This window comes from Protopterus annectens, chromosome 4.part0, assembly GCF_019279795.1.
Source record: "Protopterus annectens isolate FY-2018-M chromosome 4.part0, PAN1.0, whole genome shotgun sequence".
In the NCBI taxonomy this organism is placed as follows: domain Eukaryota; kingdom Metazoa; phylum Chordata; order Ceratodontiformes; family Protopteridae; genus Protopterus; species Protopterus annectens.
Genome location: NC_056733.1, coordinates 1,092,772,671 through 1,092,799,869, shown reverse-complemented (window position 1 = coordinate 1,092,799,869; position 27,199 = coordinate 1,092,772,671).

The window sequence follows — 27,199 nt, the reverse complement described above, 5'->3', positions numbered from 1 at the left end:
TCTCACAATTGATTGGGGAAAAACCTACTTTTAGGTTCAATAATTGTATGAACTTAAAAAGATTGCTCTGTAAAGAAAAATTAGACACTGTTTCGGTCGATATAAGAGCTCATATAAAAACAGGCACCTATGCATGCGGTAAATGTTCATTATGTAAGTACATAAATAAGACACAAGATCTCAAGATTCCAGGTATTAATATTATTTTTAAGCCCGCTTTTTATGCAACATGTAACACGCAGAATGTAATTTACCTTGCTACCTGTAACCAATGCAATAGTTATTATGTGGGTATGACATCACGTAGACTTAGGGACCGTGTCTACAATCATGTCTATGACATAAGAAAGAACAATCCCACTAATGCCTTGGCTATGCATTGCTGTTCTAGACCCCAGCATAGTTTTGGTTTTCAGGTCTTGCAAGTTATAAACCTTAATAGGAGAGAGGGTGACCACATGAGCACGTTAGAAATGTTTGAGTTAAGGTGGATTTTAAGATTAAAGGCGCATATACCGCCTGGGCTTAATACTATAGTCAATATTCGCCCTGCTCTTTTAGGATCCTCATGATATGAAGACCACTCACACTTTATAGTTGACTAATTGTTGGTTTATTATGTATCCTAAAAATTTCCATTATATTATGAATTTTAAGCATGTGTTTATATTTTTATTAATATAAGTTGCAGTATGGATATTTTGGACCATACCTTTCAGAACGTTTGTCAACGAAATATATCCATGTGGAGACTTAGCATGTAATGAAAGCTTAGACTTATATATGAAGATAGGTTTGAATACCAGTAAATGCAAGTATTATAACTTTGCATTTAAATAATCATGGGCTTCATATGAACTAATGCTTAATACTTACTACATTCTAATTAATCTGACCAGCATTTACCAAAGAACTGCACTATTTGCTTCCAACTAGCAAACATATAGTATAAAAAGTAATTGCATAGTACTACCGTAATACAAGAGCTATAAAAAATATATACACGATGAGAGCATCGCCTTTGGTATCTAGGCTTAGCATCTGTTATGATGGCCGTCAGATAAAAACATTTGGACCATATGAAATATATTTTATGATTGCATATGATTGAATTATAGGTGCAAGGTTTTGAGAATGACATTGTGCAGGATGCGTTTATATTGAGCTGATAGAAGAATGTTCCCAGCCTATTTTATCTTTGGGCTGGAGGAAAGATATGTTAAACTAAAATTATATATCGTTAGCATTTTATTGTCTAATAGGAGTGTTCAATGGTTATAGTTTTTTGAAACAACAACAAACTACACAGATAAATGTTTCTTCTTCTTTTACTGAATTTGATCTGATGCACCAAGGATGGGCTCTCTTAAAGGAATACAGCCCAAACTGGATATTAATTAAGAATTAAAAACCGCATATGCATATGCTTTAAATATGATTTGCACTACCGTTTCATGTTGTTTCATGATGGCCGTCAGATAAAAACATTTGGACCATATGAAATATATTTTATGGTTGCATATGATTGAATTATAGGTGTAGGGTTTTGAGAATGACATTGTGCAGGATGCTTTTACATTGAGCTAATAGAAGAATGTTCCCAGCCTATTTTAGCTTTGGGCCGGAGGAAAGATATGTTAAACTAAAATTATATATTGCTAGTATTTTTATTGTCTAATAGGAGTGTTCAATGGTTATAGTTTTTGAAACAACAACGAACTACACAGATAAATGTTTCTTCTTCTCTTATTGAATTTGACCCGATGCACCAAGGATGGGCTTTCTTAAAGGAATACAGCCCAAACTGGATATTAATTAAGAATTAAAAAAACGCAAATGTATATGCTTCAAATATGATTTGCACCACCGTTTCATGTCATGTTGTATAATTAGAAGGTATATATACATTTTAATATTTTATTTTATTGTAAAAATGAAGTATATCTGCATTTCATTATTGTACGTATTTATGTAAGCGCTATATTGGCAGCTATTTTAACTGCATGGTTTGTTCATTAATTAATTGGATAATTGATGACATTTTTGTATATAAATGGTGAGCCTTTTAGTGAAGATTGTAACCTGATGAAGCGCACCTGTGTGCGTGAAAGCGCTCGTTTTTACTAATAAATCAGACTTATATTTTTGTTCGTGGTGGTTTCAAGCAGTTTTTTGGTCTACACCTCCCAAACTTAGTGTACCAACCCCATGGTTGCACCAGGTTAATGAATGGGAAAATTCCCTCATAAAGAACATCACTGCTGGCACAACTCACCGATAGTGATTTCCACTGAAGGCACTCTGTTTGTTGCCAGGTTGAACCTTGAGCAATTGAAGCTCAAGCATTCAAACTTCATCCATCAGTAGGTTACCTCTTCTACCTCATGTCATTCTGGTCATTCTGGACCTGAAGGCTGCATGCCTGTACATTTCCATTCCCAGGAACCAGAGAAAGTTTCTAAGGTTTGCAGCATTAGAGAGCATTAGCAGTTCACCTCCATGGCCTTGGCCTGTCTACTGCATTTATGGCCTTTACCAAAAACCTGTTTTTAATTACAGTCTTTTGCAGGAAAAAGGGTATACACATTTACCCATACCTTGACGACTGCTTCATTCAAGCAACCTTCCTAGATGAGATCCACTTGGCCTTAAACTATACTCTGACTAACTTCAGGAAAGACCTTTTCACCAGATGAAGTGCACTTTCTCTCACCTTGTTCTTTTAGAACATCCCAGAAATGGAGGAAACTGCAACAAGAGAATTGCTCAGGTTCTGATTTACATGGTTTATTGCATTTGTATGATGTTTCTAGCATGATTACATATGAGGAAATTACAGTGGTACCTCAGGAATAGATGATGCCACCATTCTCAGTCCTTGAAGGCCTGCATCCCTATCTTCCATTGCATAAAGAGCTCTCATGGTGGACAGGCCAGTTGCACATAGCTTGAGGAGCACATTTAGGAATATTGAAAGTGCAGGACATGTGGGATCTAAGCATGAAAATGTCATAACGGTTAAGGTCCTCACATCCCAGGTACAAGGTACAGGGCTTGATTATGGCGTCTGGATATTTGGCTAGGCTTATAACAGTCTGAAGCAGAAGTGTAGCTAGGTTGGGGTAAGAGGGGCTATTCCATTGGGCACAAAGTGTTGGGAGGTTGCAGTCAGCTATCCATCACCCTGTTTATTTTTATTTTTGCTTTTCAGTTGAACAGTTATCTGGGGGGGGGTGTGGATGTAACTGTAATAAATTGTGTTATTACAGTGATTTTTTTTTTGCTCTTCAATGGAAGAGATAGCTGGGGGGGGCTTGGATGCAACTGTAAGGAAGTGTTTCTTTGTTGTTCTTCAGTTGTAGAGCTACCTGGGGTGGTGCACTGGCTTGTGGTACTGGTGGAGGATGCTGATTGAGCCAACTATATCTCTGGTCTAAAGACTGATAGCCTAGAATTTACCTAGGAACACATAAATGTTAAATGAATGATTGCTGTGGTAATAGTTCTAGGAGCATTCAAACAGGCTGGGGCTCAGGAAACCCTCCAAATTTTTACTGAGAGCATCACTCTTATGTGAGACTTAAACAAGAGAGTTACTCCAACATATTATATAGTTTGGCAAGGCAGGTCTGGGGACTCCACGGGAGCAGACATGACTCTGACATCATACTATAATCTGTTGTAAGAAAGGTTTGTGGCAGACACACTAAAATCATAAATAGACCCACATTTGTGGATGTTAAACATAGAAATTTACTGGATGTTAGCAAAACTTGGGATGTGCCAAAAGAATACCTTTTTAGTTTCACCAGAAGCTGAGAAATTTCTGCTGAAGAACAGCCGTTCCATCAACTTATAAAAATAGATGCATTCTCCTTCAAAAAGGCAGGATTGTTTCTGTACAATTTTGCTTTCACACCCCTGTTTGGTCTGGTTACTATTCAAGGCATCTGCCACAAAAAGGCTACAATAAGCCTACAGACCACTGCATCATCTGGAACAAGACTGTTTTTTTAACAAGAAACATCTTTATTGAATCATCACTTATGACATAAGCAATCACTCATATATAAATGAAAACAAACCACATTGACATATTTTCAGTTAAAGCATTATTCTGTACAGTCATTGTCAATCAGACATTAGCACAGCTTCTTCAATTTCAGCTTCCCTTAAACCTTATTCCTCCTCCAAAACATTATTCTGCAAGTACTGTTCTCACAATTACCATTTTTTCTATGTAATTTACTCCTACCCTTTTTTCTAAAGATCCCACTTCCATTTATTTATTCATGTTACCATATTCACTACTTTCAGTATAGTTGCTTTAGACTTTGACTTCCATTTTCTAGTAATTGCTTTCTTGGCAGTCACCAGAATTAAACTCATCAAGGCCTTACTATGTCTAGGCAATTAAGATTATGTAACATAGCTTAAAAATTATTTCCTTAGCTGCACCAATTTGCTCACCCAGTATTTCTGGTAGTCTGCTGGGAATTGTTAAGTCTGCATCTCATTACATTCCCCAAAAATATATTTCCAGTTAACTCTTTCTTTCCCTTCATGCCTTCCACATTTGCAGTCTACCTGAGGAAAAATTCTTTGGTGTCTGCTTGAGGTATAAAAATACCTATGCAAACACTTACAAGCAAAATTCCTAAATCTTCTAGACTTTTTTCATATTTGGGAGCCATACATACATATTCCTGTTTCTTTGTGAATTGCTTATCCAGACTATCTTCCCAATCCATTCTAACCTCCTCTGATTGAGTCCTATAGTTATTGTGAAATATTTTAGATGCCCTACTAATCATCCTTTTTTTTTAACAGCAACTACTCTTCTAGATTCTAATAAAAATTGTACCAGTGCTGGTCTTTCACTTAGGCTCCCTTATTCCTTTCTCTTTGCATATACTCTGATATCAGTCCTTGATAGGGGAAGGCAATCTCTAGCCTGCAGTCCAAATTAATTTTTGGCCCCTTCCCATTCTATTACCTTTCCCTCTCTATTTGCTGCCAGAACCTTGGATACTATGCCATGTTTCTCCAGTAAATTCCAGCCCCCTCTTGCCTATTTACTGTACCCCTAATTGCAATCTTCCCTATAGGCAGGATATCCTTTCTCCTTTCCTGTGTTGGCTAAGTTCTTAGAATAATTTCCTGCTACTTTATGAATATAATATTCTGTATGGCAATTGTTATTCTCCTTAAGGATCTGCATTCAAAATCCCAGTCTCTCCTTATTTATTGAGCTTCTATCCTGTTTCATTATCATCCCTTTCCACTTTGAATTACAGCTCTCTGATTGTACTATGTATAGGAGCCTTAACTGTGTAGCTCTAAAATAGCCCTTCAAATCAGGCAATCCCACACCACCTTGTTCAGTTGGAAGGATCAGCTTATCCTACTTAACTCTTGCCCTTTTCCCCTCCTAGATAAAATCCTTCAACTTTTACTTAATTACTATCCACAACTTCTCCTATGGTTGACAGAAATATACCTGACCTGTGTATGAAACTAAAGGGACTAAAAACATTTTCACTGTGTGTATCTTGCTATCCATATCCATAGAACAGAGCTTCCAGGTTCTCACTTTTTTTGTATTATCTTTTGTTTAGTCTCTCCCACATATCCATAGCTGCTATAACATAATCCTTTTCAATCTGTACTCTTAAGGACTTCATTTTAACACCTCCCCATAAATATGGATATTGGTAAACTAATTCATGTGTGGCTACATAGTTTACAGCTATTGCCTTTGTTTTATCTTCATTAATTTTATATCCCAAAAAGACTTGAAACTGTACCACACTCTTCCACAACACTGAAATGCCATTTTCTGGTTTTATCAGGTACAAAATAATATCATCTGCAAATAAAGCCATCTTTTCTTGATTACCATAGCAATTATGTGCTTTATTTTCTTTGCCAGTGGTTCTAAATATAATGGAATACAAATAATAAATGGGAAAGAGGACACCCCTGCTTGAGTTCTCTGTTCAAACAGAACTTATTAGAGAGTAACCTCCACTTTAATTTTCACCTCGGATCTTGTATAAACTCCTAATTAACCTTATGATTTTGTCAGGGAATGCAAATGCTTCCATTGCCCTACTCATAAAATCCCAGCTAACTGTGTTGAATGAGTTTTCTGCGTCAAGATCCACCAACAGCAGTAGTATTTTATTGTACTCTGTTTCACTCTGGATCATCATTGTTCTATTAATGTTATCAAATGTTTTCCTGTCCTCCACAAAACTATATTGATCCATATATATTACTTGTGGCATCACCTTTGCTATTCTCTTAGCCATTATAGACATAAACACTTTATAATCATGGTTTAGAATTGAAATGGGCCTGTATAAATTTGGATCTGATATGTCTCTACCGTCTTTAAGTATTACAGCCACCACAGCTTTCTTCCAGGATGTTTGTGCTTCTGCTCTTTTTAAAATATTGTTAAAAAACTTACAAGAGCTTTATCACTTTCTTCCCTCCTAGCTTCCAACCTCCCATAGGAATACTGTCTATTCCTGAAGACGTTCCTGTAGATTGGTTAAACATCACCATTTTTATCTCATCTCCTCCTATCCTAATGGTTAGTAATTGAGCCTTATCTAGCTCTAACCTTGACATATTTAATTCTTCCTTAAAAATATACATTTGTACTGTTTTTTTAATTTCCACATTTCTCTGCTTTGTACTGATTTTCATAAAATTTTCAAAATACATCTAATACCGCTACATGATCTCTGGTTATTTTCCTTGTTATAGGCTGCCTAAGCTTGATAACAACCCCTTCTACTTTCTGTTGCCTGAGCCATTGTTCTGAAAGTTTTTATGCTCTGGAGTTATCAAAAAAAACCTTTCTAAACTCATGCATATTATCAAGATAGTCCCTTATCAGATTTACATGATCAGTTCTTTTCAAATGTAGCTCATGTAGAATGACTATTTGCACTCTGAATTTTTAAATATAGCTCACTACTCTTTCTTTTTTTGTATAAACCCATGAGACCATTCACATTACAGGATACTATGTAAAGTGCTGCCATTATAATAAGAAGTTATTATTCCCACCTATTATGTATAAAAATGTATTTTTAAATGTCTAGTTTCAGCTTTTGTGTTACATATGTTTGGCAGGTTGATCTTTTAGACAGTTTTTTATCATATGCATTTGAACCTGTGTCATATCTTATAAGACTTTTTGATTAAATCTAAACCCTTAAAACACACCCAAAACCTATTAACAATACAAACCACAAAAACTATGTACTTCTTCTAATAATGAAGTTTAACCCTCTAATAAGAAATTGTTCCAGATTGATAGCTACACTTACAGGCTTGAACTGACCTCTAATGAAGGTTATCTATGCCAAGATGCATGTACAACCTGTGCTTCTACTTACATTAAGTGCTGTCTGGTTTTGTGTTATCTTTATTCCTCTCCCAGATGTAGAAAACAACTTGAATGCTTTCAGAAAACATGATCTTTTAGCCATTGAAATAAAAAGGTATTCTGTTTCATTGCCCTTATCAGCTTTTCTCCATAGCAACGTAAGAACCAGTTCCAGGTGCTAACTGTTAATCATAATGTTTTTCACTCTCAACATCTATCTATGTAAAACCCCTTAGGTTACCCTGACCACTAACTTCTTTCCCTCCACAGAGACTTGTTTCAGGGCTTTACCCTAGCTTAGTATCCTGTTTACAATCCAAACAACATAAAATAAAGCAATAATTCAAACAATTTAGCTTACTGATTGTTTTTTGGCACATAGATTACCCCCTGGTTCCATCCCACTCTGTTCCTTACCCTACCCCCATTCTTACCCACCACCACTAACACTATATTTATACTCTTTCCCCATTGACCATGCCGACTTTCCATACCCAATTTCCGCTCTAAACCTTCTGTTCAGCAATCACTTCCTCCTACCTAAACCTACCTATCCTACTAGGACCTCTACAGAGTTATATATCACCACCACTTTATTTGACTACTTTTTCTACAAACTAATTATTTCCCTTGCCTACCACACTATGTCTCCCCCAATCCCACAATATTCTCGCAGCTTTCTACTTATTATCCTTATCACTCCCTTTTGCTATCTCTCCTCCACTGCCACCTCTTATCAATGCTCTCTAACACCTAGATTCTCCCCACCCACTATTACCCACTCCCAAACCAATCACCCTCCCACCTATTCTTTCTATATTGCCCCTTCACTTATTCATTTTCCTGGCTACATCTTGCATAAAATAAAGATATTCCCTCTATCCTCAAATCCCCTTAAAAATAAACCAAAAATGCTATCTCCATTATAACCACCATACATCTCTCAAATTATTCTTACTAAACCTACTATTGTCAGGTGATGTTCATCACAACCCTGGACCTGATCATCACTTCTCTCTCCCTACTTGCTCTTCACACACCCATTGCTACTTTTCAGACTCACATATCCACATCCATTAAAAACCTGTCTATTGTATCTATGAACATTCAAAGTATCATGAACAAAATCTCCCCTTTTCATGCCTTCTTCTCCCTACACACCCCAGGTATTCTCACCTTATCTGAAACCTGGCTAAAACCTCATATATCCACCTTTGAATTTCTTCCCCCAGGCTATAACATCTTCCAGAAAGACAGACTAGACAAAAATGTGGAGTTGTTGCTAATCCTTAATCTTATCAGCTCTCCCTCTATCCTCTATTCATCTCTCCTCCAAGATTCCACCTTCTAAAATGTTCATTGTTAATTGCAAACTGAACAATCACAAGAAACTAGCAATTGCTTCTATTTACAGCTGCCCAGGTAACAACATCCATATTCTGGAGCTTCTTCTCTCCTGGATCTCTCAAACTATCTCTTATGAATCAATAATCTTGGGCAATGCCAATATTGACTGAAACACCCTAGGCACAGTTTCCCCAAATACATCTATTAACCTTCATAGCTTCTCCCAGTTAATCACTACCCCTATTCATCTAAATAAACACTCCAACTTGGGCCCCACTCTAGTTTGGGTCCTCACCTCCCACCCTAATATCAATCACAACCCCTCCACCTTACCTGATATCTTTAGTGACCATCATCCCACCTTCATACTCAGACACTCTCCTCAATTATTCAAACTCCAACAATACAAAGACTGCTATAAGCTCTCTAATTTTAACCCTGATACCTTCAACCACTTGCTCTCTTCAACTAATTGGTCCTTCCTCTCTAACCTCACCCTGGCTGATGCAGTCATGATATTTAACAAATTGTTCTAGACATACTTAACTCTGTGGCCCCCATCAGGAAAATATGAATCAAAAGTCACTTTGCCCCCTGGCTTACTAAAGCCACTTGAACAAGACGGATTGTGCATGGAAAAAATGGAAACAAACACTCCCACAGATCTTCAAACCTATAGAGAGCTCTGTAATTTAACCAGAAAAGGTCACCCTTGACAAGCAAAACTTTTTTCAAACACCATTAAGGAACCCCACTCCAACCTCCAAAACTTCTGGCAAGCTGTAAATAGACTGTTACATTCTGGTAGCCCCTCATCGCCCAACCTATGTCCCAGTAGCTCTTCCACTGACACAGCTTCCTTACTAAATTCCTTTTTCATTGACTCTATCTGTAATCTAACCAAAACTGATATCATTACCTAGCCCACTCCTCCCATCTACTCAAGCAAGCTTCTTTTCATTCAAACCTGTTCCTACAACTTATATCAAATTACTTCTTAGCAAACTTAAAACCTGTTCTCCTTTAGTCGATAACTTTCCGCCTCAATTCTTAAAAATAGGTGTAAACTTTATTGCTTACCCCATCTTGATACTAGTAAGTAGATATTTCAAGGAAAACATTGTACCTGACATCTGAAAAAAAATTTGTCATGCCCCTGCACAAAGGTGGTACCTCAACTGACCCGTCAAATTTCAGACCAATTGCCGTTCTTTCTCCCCTGTCAACAATTCCTGAAAAATGTATACATAAGCAGCTCCTTGATTGCTTTCTCCAAGAAACTCTCCTTACCCCCCACACAGCATGACTTTTTCCCAAAACACAGTACAGCTATTGCTCTGACATCCTTTACTAACACTATCACAAACTCTCATGGCAACAATACGTTACTCTCCTGTCTGTTTCTGGATCTCTTCAAAGCCTTTGACACTGTTTCCCACAGATTGCTTCTATCCAAACTAACCTCCTTCAATGTCTCCAACTCTACATTTTCCTAGTTTTCCAGCTACCTCTCCAATAGAGTCCAAGCAATTAAATGGCAATCTTGCTTTCCTTCCTTCTTACCAGTACAAACAGGGGTACCCCAAGGCTCCATCCTTAGAACCCTACTATTCAATAACTTTATAAATGACCTCCGCTCTTCCTCTCTACTCTCATCAGTTACACAATATTATGATGATTCCACAATCATCTCCTGCTGTGACAATATCTCCCATCTTCACACCCACACTCAAGACACCCTGCACTCAATCAAAAAATGGTTAACTTCCAACCATCTACTTAACCCTAAAAAATTAAACTTCTCATATTGCTCCCAAAATTTCTCAAACACCATAAAGCCACCTTTTTCTATCTTCTCACTAAACAGCACTATCATACTTGCCTAATCTCACGCAAAACTTCTAGGAGTTATTATTGATGACCAGCTTAAGTTCAATCTCCATAATCAGCAGTGTATCAAAAAGACTTATCAAACGTTAGGCCTGCTATATAGGCATAAAAAATTCCTCACTAATCCTTCTAGGCTCTCTCTCTCTGGCACATGCTTTCCTGCTCCTCACCCTACTCTATGTAACCCCTATTCTTACACACCTCCAATCCAACCTTATGTCTAACTTGGAACTCACCTATAACAACATTGCAAGATTTGCCTCTAATTACTCTTACCACTCTCACCACTGCCTAGCACTGAAACACCTGCAATGACTGGAATTTCATTATGAAATCCTACTACCCCAGCTCCTCATGACTCATTTTGTATTGCATCAACCCTCCTCCTGCCCGTCTGTCTGTTCCATCATCCAACCCTACACTCCCAACCATGCCCTCCATAGCTCTCAACAGAATCTGCTGCAAGTATATGTGCCCAACAAAACTATTGGCAAACTCCTGTACATCTACTCAGTGGCAAATTCCTGGAATAAACTACCACTATAATCTAACCTAACCTTAACCTTAGTGTTAGATCAATCTCAAACCCTAACTCTTTCCAAACAGCTCTCAAGGCTACCTTTCACATATCTTGGTTTTGCCTATGCAATCACCCAACTTAACTCTATCTTCCTCCCCTCCTACACTCCTCTAATACGCCTATAACTATTATGTCATCTCTCTCTCTCTCTCTACTAATAGTCAGTCTGTTTTCTACTGTCTCTCAGCCTAAACCACAGCCGACTCAGACAGTGATCTGTGCCTTGGGATTATTTTCTGTATATAGTGTACACATATAATTGTAATTGTTACTGATTGCAACTTTCATAATGTAATCTGTTTCAAATCACTATTCCTACTGTAGCATGTTTATTTTTATCTAACTACTTTTGTTATATTAGTTAAATCTAAAGTCATTTTGATTTCTATGTGATTTGATTTCTCATGTAAAATGTATTACCTGGAGCTTTTCTCCTCAGGCCTCCACTGAAAAGGGGCTGCTCCCCAGTTGGACTAACCTGGTTAACAAATGTCAAATAAATAAATAAATATAAAAATACACAGTTGCCTTCAGCTATAAGCTTCTCATGTTGCACTGTGAATATTTATTTGCTAAAGGAAAACTTTTCCTTACATTCAATGTTCTTTTATTTACTTGCTTCCAAATAAAACGTGTTGCTAGATCAAGCCAAGGGTCTTAATATAGTCATTCACATATGCAAAGGTAAGAAAAAGCATATCAGTTTTACTTATATCATGCTCTTTTTGTCTAGGCTTTTAAACTCTTTTAACATTACATTACATAAATTTCTTAAAACAGAACAAGAAAGAAAGAAGGAAAAAGGGTTACCTGGTTATTTTAGTATCCCTGTTATACACAAAAATAACATAAAAAGCTTTGCTATATAACATGCAGTATATGTCATGCTTTATAAAAATATTGTTAAGAACAAAAATTATTTTACTTTCAGTTACTTCTTTCCTTCCTCTTCCCCTCTCCTTAATGTTCTTCCAAACAATAATGAAATGAATTAGGACATATGCTTTGGAGTCCCCTAGAAGTTTAGCATATTCAAAAAAGTCCAATATTTCCCAGTTTTGTTGTTCTACCATATTTCATAAACATGATTAAGGTTTTGCTACCCTACATTTATGCATTCATTTTTACATTGCTTGTTTTCTTCCTGTTGATCTCCATCTCACAAATCCTGTTTCTGATTTATTTCCAATATACTCCTAGCTCTTTTAGTCACCTCTTGTGCCTTTTTCTATCTCTCAAGCATTTTTTTTAACTATGGAAAACATTTCACTGCCATAGTTTCTTTATGAACTTTTATTATCAGAAGAATAGAAACAGGACCCTCCTGTTTGTTAGCTCACTTTTTGTTGGACACACTTTTGTATTTTCTCCTTAGCATGATCTGCATTAAAAAATTACTTTGACCCTCCAGGAAAAATATTCTGAAGTTAACTAGATACAGCATCTTGAATCTCACACCTGCATCTGGACATTCCCTGATTGCTGAAATAAATTTACTCCTCTTCTGCCAGGTGTACAGTGAATAATCATTTTCCACACTCTACAGTCTCCATCTTTTAGTACTTTGTTCTTCTGACATACTTTTGTCAGAATCAACTTGTTCTGCTGATAGGATTACATCTTTACTATTAGAGGCCTTTGCTGCTTTCTCATAGCCAGATTTGGAGCATACACATGATGTGCCCTTTAAATTAATAATTCTTGCTATGGAATACCAGTCCAGATGTTTGTGCTTTCATGAAATTAATACAGTCTGCCCTTCCAGTTTCTCTAGTACAGCAGAAAATCTTAGGTTTTCCCTACATGCTTGTTTGTGTCTTTCGGCTTTTCCCGTTAGGGGTCGCCATAGCGGAACTCCGGTCCGCTAATGACTGGTAGTTGATTTTTATGTGCCGAGTTACCAGCCCTGATGCACAACCTTCAACAAAGGTACGCCCATTCACGCATGTCTCCACGCAGAAGATGCTCTAGCTGAGAGTCAAACTGGACAGCGTCTTACTGTGAGGCGACAATGCTACCGCAGCACCACCACCGCGGATAGGTTTTCCCTACATGTGATGTTTTCTAATTCTGCCATTGTTTGAAACATCTCTTCTTGGACAGTATCATACTCAGCCAGCTTTATCTTCATTTTAGTCTCAGATTTTTGCAGCTTTATCAGCTCATCTGAATATCTATTTAAAGCATCTTCCATTTTTCAAGCCTTTTATTATTTGAATTGATATACTCATTCAATGTTTCATTTAGTTTAATCAGCTGTGAGCACATTTGATTTATTTTTCCCTCCAGATTACTGGAAGTCATGTTTTGTACCAAAGCTGGAGCATGAACTGCTTTTTGCTAAACAGCTGCAGGAGTTTTCCCAGCCATTGTTTGCTTCCCACTTTCTGTGGTTGACTTTCTTTGAAGTTCCCTAAATTTCTTATTTGATGGTATCTAGGCAGTGCAGTTACCAGCCAGTAAGTGAAATTTACCCAAAAAGACAAATTCACCAGGTCTTTTTTCTGAGTTTCTGGTTTCACACTGGGAGAGGTAAAGTTAAACTGTTACTCAGTGTGCAACCATCTTAGCACTCTCTGGTACAAAATTGTTAATTACCAAAGAGCCTGTGGTCTGCTTCTCGTATTGGGATTAGTGCTACTGTTTTCCTTCTGGTGAGAGAAGAAGCAAGGGGCATTGTATCCCAGCAACATGATGCTGTGGTACGACCAGCACTAGTAGTAAACAGGCAGTAGCCAATCAGGCAAATCCCCTCTTTTCATCATTCTTGACAAAGCTAATTCTTTTTTTTCAATAAGTACTGTTTGATTAGCTGCTGTCTAATCTAACTTCAGAATATATCCCTAAATACTTCATCCATCAATCATCAGGGTCTACTTATTAGTTCTCCCCAAGTATTTAACAGTGCCCTGTATAGACTCTTACACTTTGAGCTGACATTTTTCCTGTGAAGTACCCTTGAAATTTCATCAATATATAGTTGCATGGGTCTATATTATATCCTCGAACGCTTAAAAAAGCGAACGCTGATTGATCGAACTTATTTTAGCGAAACTGCAAAATATCGAAGCAGCAGAAACTCAAATTTTTTCCTAGGGAAAGAATTTGGTTGTCAGTTTCTGTTGCTTCGGTATTTTCAGTGTTATGGTGGAAAGTTACCGGTCGGATTCAGGTAAGTGTGCGATTGTGTGGATGTGAGTGTTAGGGTGATTTAGGTGAGTTAGGGTTAGGTATGTGTGTGATTGAGTGGACATGAGGGTTAGGGCGGATTTAAGTGAGTTAGGGTTAGGGAGCGGGTGAGGTGAGCGTGAGATAGTGACGGACCTTAGGGTTAGGGTTTGGGTTAAGGTAAGTGGGTAGTTAGTGGTGTGTGCATAGTTTAGTGTAGGGTTAGGTATCAGATTTTAGGTGTATGTGTGTGGATTTCTGTTTTTTTGGTGTGCTTGTGTTGTGTGTATGTGTTTTGGATCAGCGATTTTTTTGCCTGGGAAAAAAATCGCTGATCTGACAGTTAGAGATTGTAAGCTTTCGATTAAATTAGGTCGATCAATCAGCGTTCGCTTTTTTAAGCGTTCGATGATATAATATAGACCCAGTTGCACACATGGCAACTAGCAGTGATAAGCACTGTCCCCAGAGTTTCAAACCAGATACTTCTGACTTTACTTTATATTCTCTCTGCAACCATCTTATCAAAAAAGGGCCTGCTGCCACAGATATGAACTTTCTCACTATCTCTTTTACCAGTTTGGTGGATATGGGCATTCTGAGGCAATATAGAAATTGCCTCATGTTTTGTGACAACCAGCTAATTCTCAAACAAACCGATAAAGTATAATTCTTAAACCGATAAGGTATGTGAGGAATGTATTTGCACAATTTCACTGGAGGCAAAGCTCTCACATAAAAACTCTCCTAATGTCAATCAGGTTGTCAGTAGTACACACATTGCACCCATCACACACAGTTCAAAGCAGATACACACATACACCAATATATGCTGAGGCATTTAAAAGTAAGCTTCCTAAACCTCAAAGACCTCCTAGGTGATAAAATTTCAAAAGAACACCCACATCAACACATGCAACCACATCTTATGAAGCCTCTGCTTCTAAGCCATAAGGCTATCCACCACACAATCCAACACTGTGGTCATTGGAGACTGAACTGTTAGACACACTGTTGTTCCTGTCACTGGGCTGATTAAACAGGAACTCACAGTCAATTGCTTATCAGGGGCCAGGATCCACCACATTACATATGCACTCAGGTCATTAGACCACAATTACCAGTATGACTCAGTCGTAGTCCATGTGGGTATAAATGTCCTAAGATGTATGTGTATGAACAGAGACATCATAGAACTCTTGGAATATATGTCCCAGGCTGGTATGAACCTAGCATTGATAGCATATTACCTTCTCCAAGAATGATGCTACAATATGAACAGAAGATGATTGACTTTAATAATTGGCTTAATTTCCAGTATAGTTCTAAGGAGATGCAATATTTATTAGCATGAAAGGAGATGGTCAACAGACTATGCCATTTTGCCAGGGATGGTCTATACCTCTCCCCAATAGGCTTTTGAATATTAGCTAAATCAATGTCCTCACCATAGTGCCTTTTTATGCAATAGCAATCTGAAAGTACTTCTGACATAGCAAATCAAAACCAAAAAAAATCTAAAAGTGTTATTACTCAATGCTAGGAGTCTAAACAAGAAACTCCTCTCCCTACAAGGTCTCCTCAACCCAGACAATGCTGATGACTATGCAGTCACTGAGACATGATATAAAGCCATGGAAAGCACACCAACAGTGCAAGGCTATAATGCCTTCCACACATTTAGACCAGCTACTACACAAGCAGGGACTAAAGGCAGAGATGTCATGATTTACATCAAAAATAAATATACCTCAAGGCTGGTCAAACAAGGCAATGCATGTGAGATTCTTCACATTCAAATCACCATAGGCAAAATCCCATACCACTTCTTTGCAAGCTGTAGGTCTCCTTCTATGATCCAGGAAACCCAATTACATGTATTTAAGCTTATTAGAAACACTCAGCATCCAACCCAATAACATATCCATGGCTGACTTTAATTACCCCACTGTTAACTGGATATCATATATGACAGCAAAAGTGCAGGCAGAGAGATTCCTGGAATTTGTAAACACAAACTCCATGGACCAGATTGTCAGTACACTGACCAGGGGTGCAATCATACTGGATCTGATTCTCAATAATAAGGGAAAGTGATGTATACCTCCTGGTGTAATGTCTTCTTTGGTAAGGTCAGATGACAAAATGGTCTCCTTTGAAGTAAAAATAAAACCTGGAACCCCAACTAACCCTGGAATGTTCATGAACTGCTCTAAGGCTAACTTCTTACTATTACATGAAAACATCAGAGACAAAGCAAAGCGTGTCCACCATACAGAGGTTTTAAATTATTTAATACTAAAAAATCAGAAAATATAAGAAAAATAAAAACACAGCAAAATCAGCATAAAGTAACTGGATAAGTGCTTTTGGCAGGAATGCCTTCATCGGATCCTGTTGACTTTGATTGGCTAAGCTTCTGTTTAAATTTGATGAGAAAGGTTTGGTACAACAGGATCTAATGAAGGCATTCCTGCTGAAAGTGCTTATCCAGTTACTTTAAGCTGATTTCACTGTATTTTTATTTGTCTTATACTTGCTGCGTTTTAGTATTAAATAGTTTTAAACCTCCATGTGGTGGACAGGCTTTGCTTTGTTTCTGCTGTTTAGTTTTAGATTGGCAAGCTGTCTTTAACTGTCTGTGGTGCATTTTTACTTGGATTATGTGAAAACATGGTAAAATTTCAAGTCCCCATAAACCCTGAGAGCAGTACTGCCTAAGCTGAACTGTTCACAGAAACCCTATGCAAGCAAGCTACATAAAGGCAACTGTACCTCCAGGAAGATATACAGAACTAACTCCAAAACTAAGCCACCCTGGTGGAATCCGAACATCAATAGGCTGTATAACAGAAGGAAGATAGTCATGGCAAAAAATGAGGAGGTTCATAGGTTGGTACTAGGCTATCGGCCCTAGGGCCTATACAAGCCTAGCCATAACAATTCCCTGGATATTTCTTCCCACAGTATTTACTTCCCTGGACCCCTGTCTAGCAGGGCTACTGACATGATCCCTGGGGTGAATTTCCTGTCTCCCATCCAATCATCAAGGTTCCTTTTGAAGAGGGCCAAAGAGGCGCTCTGCTTGACATGTATGGGCAGTCTATTCCAGAGTCTGGGGAGTCTCTGGGTCAGGAACCCTGCAGGATAAAAGCACTTTCATCAAACTAAACTAACAACTCAAAGGACAAATAAAGTCTACAAAAGCTGAGTCTGAAGTAAATTTGACTTCTGAGGCCAAAATCTACCACAAGGCATTCCTTAGCTAGGTCTGCCACCTCAAAGGCCTTACACAATGGTGTGCAGAGCTCATTGTTAATGGAGCCACCTATACTAATCTAGAAGATAGAGCAAACATACTGGCAGACAAATTCAGGTTTAACCTTACACCTCTCTTCTCCTCAACCTCCCCTCAGGAAATACCATCAAATATAACTCCCTGTACTATCACTAGGAAACAGGTCCTCAACCTCTCCTCAGGAAATACCATCAAATATAACTCCCCATACTATCACTAGGAAACAGGTCCTCAGTGCCAAGGCCAAGAACACTGCATCAATGGTCCCAGGCAGTTTCCCAGGATGTCTTCTAAATAGCATGAAACATGACCTATCAGGACACCTGGAATTGCTATTTATCTGTATCCTCCAAACAGGCTTCATGCCTCATGAATGGAGAAAAGCAACAGTCATCCATCTGCACAATGGTGCACCAGCTACAGACCATGGAAACTACAGACCCATAAGTCTCACTAATCTCATATGCAAAGCCATGGAAAGAATTATCATGGAAATGATCAATAATGACATAGTAAACCTCCAGATACTAGACCCAACCCAATTTGGTTTTGTCAAGGGCAGGTCATGCCTACTTCTTTGAGAAGGTCACCAAAGCAATGGATGGGGAGGCAATAAGGTTCACACTGCCTACCTTGACCTGGCCAAGGCGTGCATTTGACACAATACCCAACTCAGGCATTGTTGATAAACTCAAGAGGTTAGGTATGAACCCTTATGTCATCCAGTGGATAGCCAGCTGGCTCCCAGATAGGACCTAGAAAGTTAGAATTGGGGAGTCCACCTCTACAAAGAAGCCAGTCACATGTGGAGTCCCTCAGGGATTGATCCTGGAACTGCTCCTTTTTGGCATTTACATTTTTGAAGTGAAGGACAATGTCAAGGGCCTCTGGCTGAATAAAATTGCAGATTACAAATTAGGAATGGTCAAAGAATCCCCCACCAATACTAATGTTTTCCAGAAAAGGCTGGCACAGACAAATAACTTGAGTCAGAGCCATGGACTAAAAATAAATACCAAAAAATGCATATTAGTATCCTTTTGGGAAGTCATTCACCCCTGGTTACTATTACAATGCCAATACACCACTAATGAACACAGGTAGCCTGTAAATAGCTCATCTCCTGGGCTCCTGCTTGTAAATATTTAATCTCCCATACCCTTGCTTACACTTATCAAGGGAACCAAAACCTGTTAGAGATTTGAGAGGCATGGCTAGGCTTAAAAAGGCCCTTTTGGTCATTAGCGTACTATACATCTATAAATCTATGAGTCTATGAACATGATGCCTCAGGATATTGCAAAAGATCAAGAAGGACAAACTAAAAGTCATTCTGATAGCCTGGTTTGGCCCAAACAGCACTGGTTCTCCCTCTAGCTGAGATTATCAAGGGACGAACCAGGAAAGCAGCCTCAGTGTATGGACCTTCTAACTCATAACAAAGGGTCCTCATGTTCTCCAACCTGACTACTCTAAGGCTGACAGCTTGGATATTCTTTCATTATTCAGAGGATTTGCTAAATGTTTTAAGTGAGACTAGGAAACCAAGCACAAAGTAAATCTTATCTAACAAAATGGAAGAGACTTGTTGCAGGAGGGACTAGGTATGTTGCCATCTTTCTTACTCTGAGACAGAGGAAAGAAACAGCTATCTGCAATTAACCACTAGTGTTAGGAATTTGGCATTAGAGAGTAGGCTTGGAGCTGAGTGATGCTGTGTGTGGTGAGATACCTCATCCAGTTAAACCAATCCAAAAAAGCCCCTGCATACACAGCATATATGACTCTATGGGTCTATGTTCATGCATCGAAAAATATTACATCGAACGGCTACTAATCAAACATTAAACAGTGAAAGTTTAACGCACTGCAAAAACTTAACAGTGAAAAATAATTCATGAAATGGCCATATTTGGCCAACAACCACAAAGTACTGAGATGCCTAAGGTAAGCAAAGAAAACCTTTTTTTAAAATGTACCTATTACTCACTGTAGTGCGATGTTGAAGTTGGTAAATGGAGGTGGATTCCCCCACCTTGGTTGGTTACATTTGTGATGTTGGCCAACTCTAGCCATACAATGAATTATTTTTTTCTGTTAAGCTTTTGCGATATGTTAAACTTTCGCTGTTTAACATTAGATTATTAGCCGTTCACTGTAATTTTCTTTACAATGCGTGAACATAGACCCTGACTCTACAGGAGGCTCTGCTGTAGGTTTCCTCAGCTCCTTCCCAACCTCCCTATGGATGAGACAGTCCTAGCCTGGGGAATAGTACCAGGGGTAGTAAGGATAGAAGAAATGGGAGCAGAAAGTGTCTGATGGCCATTTGGAAGGTATGTAGTGGGGCCAAAAAAAATTCAATACAACATGGAAGAGGTTCTCCATCTGTTGTCCATCCAGGGGCCAAGACCTGGATGTTGTATATGTGACACTGGTGCTGGACTCTCTATCAGAGCTTTACAAGTCTATCATATGGTTCCTTAAATACCTATATATTTGCTATCTCAGTCACTATTGATATGACCCCCTTCTTGTGCTCACATGTATCAACGAAGCAGTTTCTGATAGGAACTTTGCACCATGTTCATGCATGAAAGGAAATATCTCCACAATGGAACCTCAATTAAGTTTTAGAAAAGCTAACCATGAACCCTTTTGAACCAGCTACTTCAGCAGTACTAAGCTATTTATCCTGGAAGACACTGATATTGGCTGCTAAACCATCTGATAAAAGGATTTGTGAATTGTAAGCACTGGTGTGCAGAAAACCCTTTCTGATATTTCACCAGGACAGGGGGCCCCATTGTACTAATCCCCCTTAATGCGTAAAAAAATAATTACTGAGATTCCTTAAATCAGACTGCTCACAAAGGGGAAAGAACCTCGCACACTTTTGATTGATGTGCACAGACAACCGTGAATTATCTGGACAGAACAAATGAATTCATAAAATCAGACCATCTCTTTTATCTTCTTTGCTAAAGGTAAGGAAGGCAGTCCAATGTATATGCAAAGACTTTCAAAATGTTTGGCACACTATATATGTTTCCTTTACTTTAGTTATGGCAAGCCTGTCTAAGGAAACATATATAGTGTGCCAAACAGGATACATTTGTTGACTGGAAGTAGTCCAACTGAGCTACAAAGTAGCCCTTTTTCAGGGGAGGCCTGGTGAGAAAAGCTTCAGTATCATTATACAATAACAAGTAAAAAGCAATTGGAGAGGCAGTTACAATTTATGCTGGCATTAGCAACATTATACAAGTTCTAATTATCTAAAAACAAACATGAATGATGCAGGTAATGTGGAAAATTAGACATATTCGTACAGCCATCAGCCATCTACATATTCATACAGCCTTGGAATATTAGTTCCATATAAATATTAGTTATTTATGGGAAGTGAAGAAGAAGGGAGGTATATAGGAATTAAGTTAAGGAATAGGAAAAGGAGGTTAGTCAGAGACTGATAGGCAAAATCAAAGGAGGAAGAAAGTGGTCAGTTAGTGCGCAGTTTAAGTATGTGGAGACAAATTATGGGGGGTGTGTACAGGGGCAGGACCAGAATACTTTTAGGTGTCCCTTTACATTTGCTTTAAGTTGTTTGGGTTGAGTTATTTGCCTAATTTGAAGGAAAAGGTTGTTCCACGCAGTGGTAGGATGATAGCTATAAAGGTTACTACCCATTTTAGTCCTATGTTTGTTGTTAACTAGTAAATCTTGGTCAACGATGCAGTGCTCTAGTAGGAGTATAGTGGGATATACAGGAGGATAGACTAGGGCAATAGAAAGATTGATATAGTATAGAATGTATAATCTCAGACTGAGAAAGAAGAAGCAGATTTGGGTAGTTCCAGCCAGTTTAGGTGTTTAAGTGAGACACTGATAAGTTTAAAAGTATGTTGGGCAGCAAATCTAGCTATCTTGTTATATGTTGAGTTAAGTTTTGCAAGGATTGTGCTATTAAGGTTTATAATGATTTGTGATCCATATAGAAGAAAGGGTAGTAGATAGGTATGAGATAGGGTTACTTTAACTTTACTGGTAAGAAACTTTCTGTTTCTGTAAAGGAGGACTAATTTTTGATGAGTCTTCCTAATGCAGTTATTAATGTGCAAGTCAACTTTAATTTGATCATCGATAGTGACACCTAAGAGTTTGGTACTGGTTTCAGCTAATATTGGAGTCTTATTGAGAGACAGTATGGTAAAAGGAGATTTGAGATGGGTAAGAGTTTTTGGAAGAAAGAGAAGGAGTTTTTTTTTTTTTTTAGGGTTTAGGATTAGTTGGTTATTGGAGAGCCAGGTTTCGACTGATGTAAAAGCATCTTGAGTTAGAGATGAGATGTGAGGGAGAGTCAGAGATAATAATTACTGTAGAGTCATCAGCATATTGTACAAGAGATGACAAGAGCAAGAACTATATAGTATATCAGTAAAAATATTAAACAAAAGTGGTCCCAAAATGGAAACTTGGGGTACGTCCATTTTGATAGGAAGGGAGGGGGAGAGTGCTGAGAGCCACTTCACTGATTGTGATCGATCAGAGAGATAGCTGGAGAACCAAGTGACAGTAGCTGGAGAGAAGTTAAGATTAGTCAGTTTATTCAAAAGTAGACAGTGAGAGATGGCATCAAAGGCTTTAGAAAGATCTAGGAAAAGACAGGTGGCAAGTTTATTTTTATCAGGAGCCAGAGATATAGTGTTAGTAAAGGAGATCAGATTAGTAGTTGCACTGTGTTTAGGGGGGAATCCATGCTGAGTGGGAGTAAGTAGATTTTTTTGTAATAAATATTACAGTTTGCTTGTGCATGCATGATTCAAGTATTTTAGGGAGGGGTGACAGGATGGCTATAGGTCTGAAGTTAGAGATATGGGAATTACTTCCTTTATGGATAGGTAATGTGTGAAATTCTTTCCAGATAGATGGAACTTTGGACTCAGTGATAGAGCAGTTAATCAAGATAGATACAGGAAAGGCAAGTGTTTCAGCTGCTAGCTGGAGGAAAAAGGAAGGAATATTATCAGCAGAGGTTGAGCAAGGTTTTAATTTAAAGAGTAAGGATTTAATATAAGTAGTGGATACAGGTTGGAAAGAAAAGGGTTTAGAGAAGTTAGAACATGAAGATAGGGCAGTGTGATTAGAGTCTTTAGGTAGAGGATTGTTTGTATTAACCATCTTTGTAACAGATTCTATAAAGAAGGTATTGAAGATAGTAGCAGTGTCTTCAGGTGTCCTATTTGGGTGGGGATTGGGAGAAGAGGGGTTCCCAGGATGAAATATGTGGTTACCTAAGGGTACCTTTCCTTGTGGGAAATGTAACATTTGTGATTTGCTTGTACAAACATTTTATAAATTGGGTAACAAGAATTTTACATTGTCAGGAAATTTATCATGTACTACTACAGGTATTATCTATGCTTTACATTGTCCATGTAATCTAATATATATTGGGGAGACTAAAAGAATGTTTAAATATCGATTACAGTAACATGTCAGAGACATAAAGAAATGTAAAGTGGAAAGTTCCATTGCAGTGCATTTTATGCAATATCATAAAAATGATTATAAGTTGCTACAAGCAAGGGAGCCTGCAGGATTTTTTGCAGGGGGGGTGCAAACCCAGAGCCCCGCCCACATAGCCAGAGCCCCGCCCACATAGCCCCACCTCCCTCCAGTCACAGAGCCCCACCCCCTCCACCCACAGAGCCCCACCCCCACACAGCCATTACAGGGTCCCATTACTTCGCTATTTCTCTCCAGTTGCCATAAACACTGTTCAAAATTCTCAGTGTGCATACTGTCTTATGCTTTACTTCTACAACAATTACAGGTATCTAGATTTAATTAGGAATCCATGTAATTTTCTTTTACATACCCCATGTACATTGCAACTAACTCAAGGGAACTTTCAGCTGGCAGTCCTTTTGAATTCTTATCAAGAAGGCTTGGCTGTTTAGTTCTCTATACTGGAATAATTTCTCATTCATTGCTAATAATTTTATTTACTTGGGTACTAACAGAGTTTTACTTTTTACCTACCATAAAGACAAGATATTTGCTTTACCTCAAAATACTTCCCCTTGTTTTATTTATTTATTTGTAAGTGACTTAGAAACTACTGGGGAATAGTGTTCATTAGCTCAGTATTTTTCATGTAGGACACTAAACTGAGGCTCATGAGCCTGTTCAGATTATACAGATTTAAACAGACTAGTTTATAACACTAGTGTTCTTTGGATTCCAAGATTAGCTCTCAGTAACACAAATTGCTATTTAAATAAAAGCTGGCATTCTGTGCTCTGAATGCATGACACATTATAGCTGTATTTAACTTAAACTGTGTGCATTCACTAAATTATGTATATCTTTTAATTAATGCTTAATCAAGTATATCTTCATAATCCCAGCATTGACATAGTTGCAAATCATCACTTCATCTTTTTATAGATAATTCCAATAGCCCAAATATATGCACATTATTAATTATTTTTTCAAGATTAGTTTTACTGAGTGGACAAGGGAAATTCTGGGGGTTTTCTGATTTTGTGTGGTTGACCCTTAAACTGGGTCTGCATGATCACTGATGTGAACAACTTCATTATATGCTTAACTAAAAGCTTTAGACCTTTTTTCTTGACACAGCCATTACAGTATCCTTCCTGTTACTGTGATAAGCAAGAATAGCCATGCATAAGTGTACATATTTATACATATGATTATGCATGATCATACAGATTGAATTATAATATAAAATAATTTAATTATATCCCTTCTATAACACAGCACCACTTGTTAGACTGTTTTAAATTTATAGTTTTGAATGTTTTTCCAGCAAGCAATGAAACAAAACATATGAGCCAATAATGACAAACTGCCCAATTCAAAACATTTCAACAATAAAAGGCCACTTAAACTTTTGTCATTACAATCCACCAATGTCAGTCAGTATGCACAATCTCTGCAGAAGTAAAAGTCATCTGAATAATTCTACATTATAGACATCTTAAACTAATGAAGAGGTTGTTGCTAGAAAATAACTTTATACTTCAGCATTTCATCAACAAATTCAGTGCCTGCTGCCCTTGAAGAATACATTGCCTATGTTACATTAAAAATGGTAAGCTGGTATATTTGCAATACAGAATGGGTGGTAAGCTGAAAAACAAGTTCATAGTTATTAGGCATCTCATCCAAAGGAGGACATAGCCAGGACTGCAGCACTCCACCCCCTTAAAATACAAATCTACATGCTGTGGGAGTAGAACCTATAGCCCTCTGCATCAAGATGCAAGTATGCGACCTGCTGTACTACTAACACTGCTTTAAAATTCTATACCACAATAATGATACCATTTGCTAAACAAAACAGTTGCACATTTTAAGCAGACTTAGCATGAGCAGCAGTAAACTTCTCTTCCCTTGAAGCTCACAATTCCTTGAAAATAAATTTCACCTGCTAACTCTAAATAGAACATTTCACTTGCTCTCACACACCTCAACCTTTGCAAGAAATCTGGACAAAGCCCAACATAAATAGGGACAGATTATAAATATTGCTCTCATGAACTTAGAACATTGCTAGAATAACAGGATTTATGTTACTATGCATTTTATATGATGGACAGAAGGAAGGTTGGTATATTGTGTGTGCAAGAGACCAGATGGAAGGGGAGTAAGGCTAGGTGCATCGGAGGTGGGTTCAAATTATTTTATCATAGTGTGGATGGGGGGAGAAATGGCATAGGAGTTATCCTGAAGGAACAGTATGCTAAGAGTGTTTTGGAATTGAAAAGAGTGTCGGATAGAGTGATGTTTATGAAGCTGGAAATTGATGGTGCAGTGATGAATGTTGTTAGTGCATATGCTCCACAAATTGGGTGTGCGATGGATGAGAAAGAAAAATTTTGGAGTGAGTTGGATGAAGTGGTGATGACTGTACCCAAGGGTGAGAGAGTGGTGATTGGAGCAGATTTCAATGGCCATGTTGATGAAGGGAACAAAGGAGTGGATGACGAAGTGATGGGTAGGTATGGTGTTAAACAAAGGAATGCAGAAGGTCAGATGTTAGTGGATTTTGCGAAAAGGATGGACATAGCTGTGGTGAATATGTAGTTTAACAAGAGGGAGGAGCATAGGGTGACATACAAGAGTGGAGGAAGATGCACACAGGTGGATTATATCTTATGTAGGAGGGCCAGTTTGAATGAGATTGGAGACTGTAAAGTGGTGACTGGGGAAAGTGTAGTTAGGCAGCATAGAATGGTGGTTTTTAGGATGACGTTGGTGATCAAGAAGAGGAGGAGGAGTGTGAGGGCAGCACCAAGGATCAAATGGTGGAAACTGAAAAAGGGTAATTGTGAGGTGGAATTCAGGGATGAGTTAAGACAGGCACTGGGTGGCAGTGAAGAGTTACCAAATAGTTGGGTAACTACAGCAGAGCTAGTAAGGGAGATGGCTAGAAAGGTGCTTGGTATGATATCTGGAGAGAGGAAGGTTAAGGAGACATGGTGGTGGAATGAGGAAGTACAGGAGAGTATAGAGAGAAAGAGGTTTGCAAAGAAGAAGTGGGATTGTCAGACAGATGAAGAAAGTAGACAGGAGTATAAGGAGATGAGGTGCATGGCAAAGAGAGATGGTGAAGGCTAAGGATAAGGCATATGAAGAGTTGTACGAAAGGTTGGACACTAAGGAGGGAGAAAAGGAACTTTACTGATTGGCTAGACAGAGGGACCGAGCTAGGAAAGATATGCAGCAGGTAAAGGAGATAAAGGATAATGAGGGAAACGTACTCACAAGTGAGGACTGTGTGTTGAGGAGATGGAACGAGTACTTTGAGGGGTTGATAAAGAGAATGAGAGTGAGAGAAGGTTGGATGATGTGGGGATAATGACTCAAAGTACAATGGATTAGCAAGGAGGAAGTAAGGATAGTTATGTAGAGGATGAAGAATGGAAAGGCTGTTGGTCCAGATGACATACCTGTGGATGCACGGAGGTGTTTTAGGTGAAATGGCAGTGGAATTTTTAACTAGATTGTTTAATGAAATCTTGGAAATTTAGGGGATGCCTGAGGAATGGAGAAAGTGTTTTTGTACCAATTTTTAAGAATAAGGGTGATCGGCAGATCTGTAGTAACTACAAGGGATTAAATTGATCATTCACAGCATGAAGTTATGGGAAAGAGTAGTGGAAGCTAGGTTAAGAAGGGACATGATGATTAGTGATCAGCAGTATGGTTTCATGCCGGGAAAAAGCACTACAGATGCAATGTTTGCACTGAGAGAGTTGATGGAGAAATACAGAGAAGGTCAGAAGGAGTTGCCTTGTGTTTTTGTAGACTTAGAGAAAGCATATGACAGGGTGCCTAGATCGGAGTTGTGGTATTGTATGAGGAAGTCAGGAGTGTCAGAGAAGTATGTAAGAGTGGTACAGGATATGTAGGAGGGTAGTATGACATCTAAAACTCAAATGGTTGTCATTTAGCAACTTCATTCCTTTTTAGGAAG